The sequence below is a fragment of the Myotis brandtii genome, unplaced genomic scaffold (assembly GCF_000412655.1).
Source record: "Myotis brandtii unplaced genomic scaffold, ASM41265v1 scaffold131, whole genome shotgun sequence".
NCBI lineage: Eukaryota > Metazoa > Chordata > Mammalia > Chiroptera > Vespertilionidae > Myotis > Myotis brandtii.
In genome coordinates this window covers 1,427,425-1,436,258 of record NW_005354632.1, presented here as the reverse complement: position 1 = coordinate 1,436,258, position 8,834 = coordinate 1,427,425, and the positions used below count along the sequence as shown (strand labels likewise).

General features: G+C 44.6%; 1 long non-coding RNA gene across 1 annotated transcript in view; it reads left to right on the top strand.

Annotated features, from left to right (window-relative positions):
* The first annotated feature begins 6,871 nt into the window (after nt 1–6,871).
* The window catches only part of LOC106725041, a 20,506-nt gene continuing 18,543 nt past the window's right edge, over nt 6,872–8,834 (top strand). Inside the window, exon 1 of the long non-coding RNA XR_001360897.1 lies at nt 6,872–6,969. This is a non-coding gene — a long non-coding RNA (uncharacterized LOC106725041). The remainder of the gene's footprint in view (nt 6,970–8,834) is intronic.

The following is an 8,834-nucleotide window of genomic DNA, read 5'->3' as shown; positions in this document are numbered from 1 at the left end:
GGCTGCCTCTTGCACACCCCCTACTGGGGATTAAGCCCACAACCCAGGCCCCTGACCTCCTGGTTCATAGGTCTACGCTTAACCCCTGAGTCACACCAGCTGGGCTAAAATGTCAACTTTTAAACTTTCAGTATTTTAAAGAGATAAGCTATAAGCAAAGGGTATGATTTCCGAAATTGCTTTTTTCCTAAATGCCTCTGTTTATAGAGCTTGATCACATGGGCCATTCATAGAATTGGCTAGAACTGTTGAGGTTGTCAAATTTCTTTTTCTGTTTAATCCTCACCTGAGGATGTGTTTATTGATTGGGGGGGGGGGAGAGAAAGAGAGAGAGAGAGAGAGAGAGAGAGAGAGAGAGAGAGAAAGAGAGAGAAACATAGGTGTGAGAGAGAAACATCAATTTGTTGCCTCCTATACATGTCCTGGCTGGGGATTGAACCTGCAACCTAGGTATGTGCCCTGACCAGGAATTGAACACACAGCCTTTTGGTGTACAGGATGATGCTCCAACCAAGTGAGCCACCTGGCCAAGGCAAGGTTGTCAAATTTCAAAGCAGAGTTTCTTTTGCTGACTCCATGATTTCATAAAATCATTGACTAGTCAATCTAGCAAATTTAGGGTCATTCTAATTATCTATGTGGATAATTCAAGCTAGAAAGGTTGTCAAAATGTGACTGGTTATCATTGACAGCCAGGATAACCCTCAGATCATGAGAGGAGTGGTCAATTCTATGGGGATTGGAAATCAGTAAAGACTACTTGATTCGAAATCTTGATCCTGAAAAAAGGCCCCGTAGTCCATGAAGTCTTTCCTGATTTCTAATCCTCACAGAATTGACGACTTCTCTCATTTGGATCCTTGACATGTCCCAAACACCATCTCTTCTACTGAGCAGTGAGTCCTTCAGGGAGGTAGGACCATTCATGTTTGTAATCCCAGTGCTTACAAAGTGTCTGGAACAAATGGGATGCAAAAAATATTTGTGAATAAATAAGTTAATAAATTTAGGCTTATTTCATTTGTGGTGGCGGTGAACATATGCTTTGTGGACTGAATGTAAATCGCAGAAACGCGGAATGAGATTTCCCCATTGAAGGTGCAGAATTACAGACACATGCAAAGCCAGGTTAAGGGGACGGGCAAAGGATGCTCTGTCAATATCAGCTTCCCAGATTATCGCTCAGATAAGTCACCAAGTATGTCTTGGCATGCATGGTCTGTCCAAGAGTTGGTCAGAGCTCTGAGAACCTGTGGGAAATACTCCAGATGTGGTTATTTTAGTGAGTATTTCCTAAGGGAGAAAACTCAGATTTAAAGTTAAACCGTTCTGGTATGATTATGCAAAAACCTGGGGCAATACTTATATTATTCAAAATAACTGAACTCATCGGCATAGAGATAGCTCCAGTGAAGAATGGATGTTAAAACACCTCCTCTTGCCAAGCACAACACGCAGCATGAACCCAGATCCAATCTGCTAAGACACTGAAAACCAACACGGGCGGGCAGACAGACAGACAGACAGACACCCGGGGTGCAGCAAAGATAATATTGGACAGCTCAGGTATTCTGCGGCCCAGCCAAGTGGTGGAAAGTTACAGGATGTTTTTGCCTCTTGTTGGCTGCCTCTCCTCTCAGAACAGGGGACCTAGACCTTTGTGATGTCGCTGAGCACATGTCCCTGAAAACTGTTCCTGCCTCACCATGCAACCTGTGACCTCAGAGTAGCCAGCTCCTGCAGAGCGATCTCCAAGTTGCTCCGGCTCCAACTCGTGGGGTGCTCCTCTCCACCAGCCTGACCCAAATCAGTCTGTAGTTGGACTGTCTGTGGTGAGGCCAGGAGAGGCAATGCCAGCCATTTCTCTCGTCTTTGGGTGGAGGGTTAGAAGTTGTGGCGAGGGGAGAAAAAGAACTCCATTTTCAGTCGTTTTGAGGTCTGATGAGAGCCGCTATTGACTGGGGTCTACTCTGGCCAGACACTTTCTACCCCTATTTAATGTAAGGCTTCAAATGAGTTTGTAAGACAAGTCTGATCAGCTCCATTTTCCAGATGAGGAAACAGGTCAGAGAGGTTAAACAGCCCACCAGCTCACTCGGCTGGTAAGGGGCTGCTCTCTGACGATGCCATGTGTCCTGCTGCTCCATGTGGTCACCTCTCTCTGAGTGTTGTGTCCCCAAGACTTGGCCCTGCCATTCCCCCAGGTCAGGTGAGATGGGGAGAGATGAGCCCTAAGGCACCAAGGGGTTGGGGTCAGGCTCAGCCCCAGGGCTCAGAGCTCTAGAGAGTGACTTCGGTCCCATCTTCATTCTCCTGCTTGTGGGATGAGGTTTGGCTTAAAGTGGTTGAAACTAGATGACCAGGATGCTCTCATAAAAGGAGCAGTCTTCAGAGCCTGAGGTTTCAGTAGGGGTTGCCTTCCATTCATTCAGAGACTCCTTTTGAACCCATTTTGTGGCATTTAAACTTTTATTTACCTATTTTTAATTGTAATCCTATATATTTTATTTATAATAATATACCCTTCACTGTGCTAGGGCAGCAGTGTCTCCTAATGGGCATACTTGGCTATCAGAGAGTTTCTGAGTAGATAGTCAACTACTTAGTGACTAAAGGGGAAACTGCATTTTAAAGCTTGTCTGTTGGAAGCAACAGCAGGATGACATAAGCCTTAATCTCATGTTTATCCTGGTATAACATTATTTAAACAACATGGACCAGGCAGCAAAATGATGACAGGTAATAAAGGACTTCCCAATTCTTATTTCTGCCTCTTATTAGGACATTTCTGTCTTAATTATTATCCATATAATCTTAGCTGATATTTGGTATTACCAGTGGGGTCTTATTTCAATTCTTAATGTATTCCCACTAGGAAACTATTTTTACTATTCACTGTAATTGGATTGTTAAAGTTTCCTGTGCAAGAAAATTAGCATTTTTTCCCATAGTTTAAAAAAAAAAAAAGCAAACTCGTGTGTGTGTGTGTGTGTGTGTGTGTGTGTTTTAAGAGAATTTAAGTAGAAACTCAATTTGTGCTCTTGATTTGTGGTGACTTTTTCGGGTTCATTTTTAAAGTGCCCATTACCCAAAGGCCTTCAGACCATGTCCATATTATAAAATATCGTTAACTCAGTTATAGTTATATTTATAGTATTTTGTATCTAGTTATGTTAAATTATATGTTTAAATATAGTTAAATCATACAAACAACAGTTAAGTGAATGACAGAAGCTAGAAGATAAAATCCTCATAAAAGAGAAAGAAGCCAGAGAAATGGAGTGTCTGGGAATCTCTAGACCCTGGAGCCTGCCCTGTAGGTCAAGAAGCGGGAGGGGAATGAGCTGATGAGAAATCTCTAGAGATGACATCCTTTTCCTTCCTTCCTGAAGAAGCCAGCGAGAGCAGGTGAGAGAGGGCATTCAGAGCCCTGGGGTGCTCTGCCAGGAATATGAGGACAGCCTGGTATCATGGGCTGAGATGGCACTCAGTCAGTACTTGTTGATTTCACCGAGAGAGATGAGACCTACCAGTGCTCAGGTTCAGAATAAAAAAGCTTCTTGCCTTGAAGCAAGACTTTGAATTGCCCTTGGAGGCAACAACGGAAATGCAGCCTTTGGAGGGCAAGCTGATGTGATGGGGACAGTTGGTAATTAGGCTGCTCTGAATAGTCCTTGTTACACAGAGCTCTTATTTTGACGCACATCCATGCATCACTCTTCGCCTTTAAACTTTCTCCACTTCCTCTGCAGACCAAATCCCAGCATGACCTTTAACAGCCTCCCAGCCTGACACCCCCTTTTTCCTTGGCGCGGCTGCGTGCTGTTGTATGACCGTTCTCTGCAATAATAATAATGTATTGATGTTGGCTCCTAGAGTCATGACTCTTTCACTGTGACACTGGCTATTGTAACCAAAGGATTATTTGAAACAACTCTATTTTGCAAGGAGTCCAGTTGGAGAGGAGCTTCTTCCCAGTTTGGAGCCAATAGTCCTGAGAGGACCACAGATGCTACATTTAATCCAGGGCATCAGGGAGATGATGAAGGCTCATTGCCGGAGCCACAGATGGCCCATGTGAGAGCATCCTTCCCCCAGCGCATCCCTGCACACACCACACACACCAGTGCACGCCCCCACTGTCACATATGCACTCAGACAGTGACCCAAGTTGTTCGCACTTGCCTTCTTCCCCATGACTGTATCCATTCCGAAAATATCCGCTCATCTGTCTAGATTCAAGTGCAAGAACTGCTTGCTCTATAAATCTTTCCCGGCCTTCTCCATCCCCCTGTGCAGGTGTGCATTTCTTCCCAAGTCCTTGTTCAGTGACTTTGGTATCTCAAAATCAACCATGCTGGGAGTCTTTATACCAAGGAAACTGGCAAATGGTACAAAGAAGCACATTAAAAAAAAATCCCTGAAGAGCTAGATTTTATACATTTACCAGATACAGTCCGGTTGGTTATTCATATTCAAGTGCAAGAACTGCTTGCTCTATAAATCTTTCCAGGCCTTCTCCATTCCCCTGTGCTGGTGTGCATTTTGTCCCAAGTCCTTGTTCAGTGACTTTAGTATCTCAAAATCAACCGTGCTGGGAGTCTTTATACCAAGGAAACCAGCAAACGGTACAAAGAAGCACATTTTTTTTTTAAGAAAAATCCCTTAAGAGCTAGGTTTTATACATTTACCAGATACAATCTGGTTGGTTATTCACAAAGAAAGAGAAAATACTCAATGGTAGTAGAGCAAGGATTCTAACATGAAGTGAAATTGACGGCTAGGACCAGGGTCTGATCCTTGCAGGTTGCAAATATCTCACATGAGGACACACACACACACACACACACACACACACAGGTCTTTCCCACTAATTCCATCTGCTATTTCTATATGCAACTGTGGAGTTTTTAAGGAAGAAGGCAACGGTTCCTGTTTCGGCAACCTTGGGAGACAGACGGGATCCCTAGGACACGCTGACATTGAGGAAAGCTAAAATGTTGGGTGCGGGGAGTCGCCAGGAGGTGGGATGAGAGAGGCAGTCGTAAACCCTACCTAATGAGGACAGAAAACCCCAAATATCTGATCTTTTGACCTCTGTGGCTCACAGCCCCAAGCCACACAAGTCTGAGATAGTCTTTAGAGACAGAGTGTCCCTAATCTGTGTTTTGTTATTAGCTTTGCCTCCTTCTAAAGGGAACATTGGGACCAGGAATGAGCGTGTGCACTGGTGGGGGCGGCCAGGCAGCCATGAGAGAGGTGCCAGGAAAGCTTTCTGGGAGCTCAGCCATAATTGAGTGATAGGACCAATGTCAAATTTCAACAAGTGAAGCTCAAGAGAATTATCCGGATATGTTTATATCCCACATGAAAAAACACGAGTAATCCCCAAGCAGGGAGTCGATAACAGAGACCAGGAACTTCGCCTTTACCACTGAGATTCTCCGACTCAGGAGTTTAAAGCCGAGCTAATGCAATTTGAAAGGTGATGAAAGTTAGGACTTTTATGAAATGAACTTGATTTAAGATACATAAAAATATTGCCAAGCGAACTCTGCCGAGACTTCTCCAAAGCCTCCAGGTACAACAGTGAAACAGGGACCCCAAAAAAAGGAGAATTTCAACTGGAGTTGAAGGGGATCAGAAATAGTGCATCTCTCACGAGCTCAACATTAGGGTGGGACAGGGATAGTCACTAAGGTTGGTATTCCTAATAAAAACGAAACCCTCTGAGTAATACGTGGTCCTAGTCGTATTTATTTTGAAAGCTCAGAGAGCTGTTTGTATATTTTCTTTTATGCTGTGTTAGTCATGAAACGGTGTCTCCCCACTGTCCTGTTTTGTTGTTTGCCTTCAGTCTGATCGTCGGAGCTCGGCTCTGGGGAGGAGGTCAGGGGGCGATCTGCTTCCCAGAAGCAGCTCTAAGATGCTTTTCTTTCCCCTCGGTCTGTGGCTGTCGTTAGCAGGGTCACAGGCAGGGTTATGTTTCTGAGAAATGCGTTCTTTTCTACCCAAGCTGATGCCACCTATGAATGACCCCTCTTGGCCTTGCAGGAAAGGCCCAAGACATGGAGTGCTCTTGAGCAGGGCTCTCGGGAGAGGATAAGGCACAGTGGTGGCCCTTGAGAAAGCAGAACAAGAGCATTTGAGTGAGGCCTTTGGGTGCCCCCGAGGCTCCCCTCCTCGTTCCCCCCGTGAGCCAGGCCTTCTGGAAACTGCTCTCAGGGTAGACGGCCAGCTCCCTCCGCTCGGAACCGGATGATCCCGGAGCCACAGGCTCCCAGTGTGTCTGTGGCATTTCTCCCCGCTAGCTTTCTAGCACATTCTCTCTGCGCTCCGCCTGCAGCCACAAAGGGGTATTATTAAAAACACAAAAGACAAGTAGATAAGAAACTTTAATGTGCCCATTAAAATACCAAGCAGAAACCAGAAGAAACCATTCTCAGACCCAGAAGTCCCTGCACATACAGAGCCCCGGAGGAACTCCAGAGAGCACTGCCCGGGCTGAAAGGAACATCTTGTAGTCACCCCAGGGCACGGCGCTCGCGGGGAGCTGGGATATTGACCTCCTGGCTTGAGAGAGGTTTTGCACGGAGTTATCTGGCATTCCCAGCCCCCATGTATCGGGACCTGGACAGTTGCTGGTGAATATTCATAATAATAGTAGCTGCCCCTTATTCGACACAGCAGCCGGATGAGCTAAACCTTAATAGTCATGTTTATCCTGGCACAGCAAACCATTAAGTGCTTTATTTTATTTTGTTTTATTATCTCAAGAGCTCTATAAGACAATGAAAGGTTGAAAAATTGAGACTAATGTATTTCCTTCCTTTATGCCAGATGCTATGCTAAGGGCTTTACACAATGTGTCACTTAGGCCATCTTCTTAGACTAGATCATTAATTGGTTTAACATTGTGCTTTGTTTAGTAAGACAAAATAGCCCCCAATGACACTGATAAAAACCTAAGTGAGGGGTTTTTCAGCTAAAACCTGGAAAACACGAGGCTTAAAATTGGCTGGAGCACCGCATTACAAACGTATATGGTGTTTGAGGTGCTGTTATTTGAAATGAGTTTACTTTCATGTCTTTAAAAATCTAGGGAAATTTGGTGATTGACTAGAAGATTAAGGATAGAAGGCTTTTGGCTTGTGTGTTTTCTATAATGACTTGTTAAATAACGTTAAAGTAATAACATAAAGGAACTGATGTGCTCTGGATGGCTTGATAAAGGTAGATCATAAAACGAAATCTGTTTTTTGTCTTCCTTTCTAACCGCAGAGGTTTGTTTTTCTAGAAGAAATGATCATCTCTGGCTTTACTAAAATTATGCAGCAGAAATTGCCTGTAATACAAGTTTTTCTGATGAAGCCAACAATAAAAAGATTTACCATAAAAAAAGGGCTTCACACAAATGGCCTCATGTATCCCTATTCATGTAACACTTACCAAATGCCAAGTACTGTTCTAAGTGTTTTGTACATATTAACTCACTTGATCCTCCCACCAGCCCTAGGAGGTAGGTGCCATCATTCTGTCCACTTGTCAGATGGGAAAACTGAGGCAGAGAAGTTAAGAGCTTCCCCACAGTAAGAGGTAGAGCCAAGAATTGAACCCAAGCAGCCTGGCTTTGCAATCCATGTGCCTAAACCACGTGGCTAAGCTGCCTTTCCTCGTAGTTGTCCTGTCGGGTGGGTTGGCATTGTTATACCTATTTCCAGACAAGAGCACTTGCCCAAGAACTTGCCCCGAGAGAGCGGACCTTTGAAGCCAGGTCTCTGGGACCCAGGGCCCTGTTCAAATGGCTTTAAAGAGGCAGGTGTACCCATACTGCCTCTCCCCGTTAGACCCTATGAGGTTCAGCTATTTCAGCCTTATCAGTTGGACTCTAAAGATTTGGGCGGCACCAACAACTTTACTTACTGTGTGTGCAGCAGAATGGAGGACTCTGTTCCTAGTACAGAGCCAGTAAGTGTTCTTGGCTAATTGGGAACATTAATGAGACGTCACTTAGGAGGGGACAGGTATGCACATGGGGCAGGTGGCTACTAAGGTATTTCTAATCCATTACATCATTATAGACAATTTTTGCCAAGTAGTGCTTGTATAAATGTAATAAAGTGGCTTATTCCTGTCATTTGGTTTTATTTTATTATTATATTTTATGCATTCTAGCCAGTATGAAGATAGCATTTTAGCACTGAGATATATATGTGTGTGTGTGTGTGTGTGTGTGTGTGTGTGTATATATATATATATGAAAATGTACAGTGAAAAGAAAGTTCATGAAAGTTGCTAAACACAGGTAGGGTGCTAGTTTTACCTGAGGGGTGGTTGAAATATAAATAGTTTTGTAAAGCAAAGAATATTCTGGGACATAAAAATGAGCTCAGAAAGACGATTTCTACAAAGTCCCCCACCTCCTGGTGTTCACAGCCTGTGTCATCCCTGACTCACTTCTAAGAAGCAGAGTGCAGAAGGGATGGGTCAGAAAGGCTGTGGCTTCCATCCTGGGTGCCCTCACTCCCTCCCTCAATCTGGGGAATCCAGCTGCCATGCCGTGAGCTGCCCTGTGGAGAGGCCCCTTGGGAGAAATGTTTGTCTCCAGCCCATAGTCAGCGAGAAGCCGAGCCTGCCAGCAGCCCCCGCCCCCGAGTGACCCTGGAGCTGCTGGTGGCCCCCAGCTGACCCTTTCTGAGAGACCCTGAGTCCGAAGCACCCAGCTAAGCTGCCCCTGGATTCTTGGTTAATAGAACTTGTGAGATAAAATAGATGTGTTGTTTTAATCAATTGAGTGTTGGTGGCAATTTGTTTAGGAGCCACAGAGAATCAAT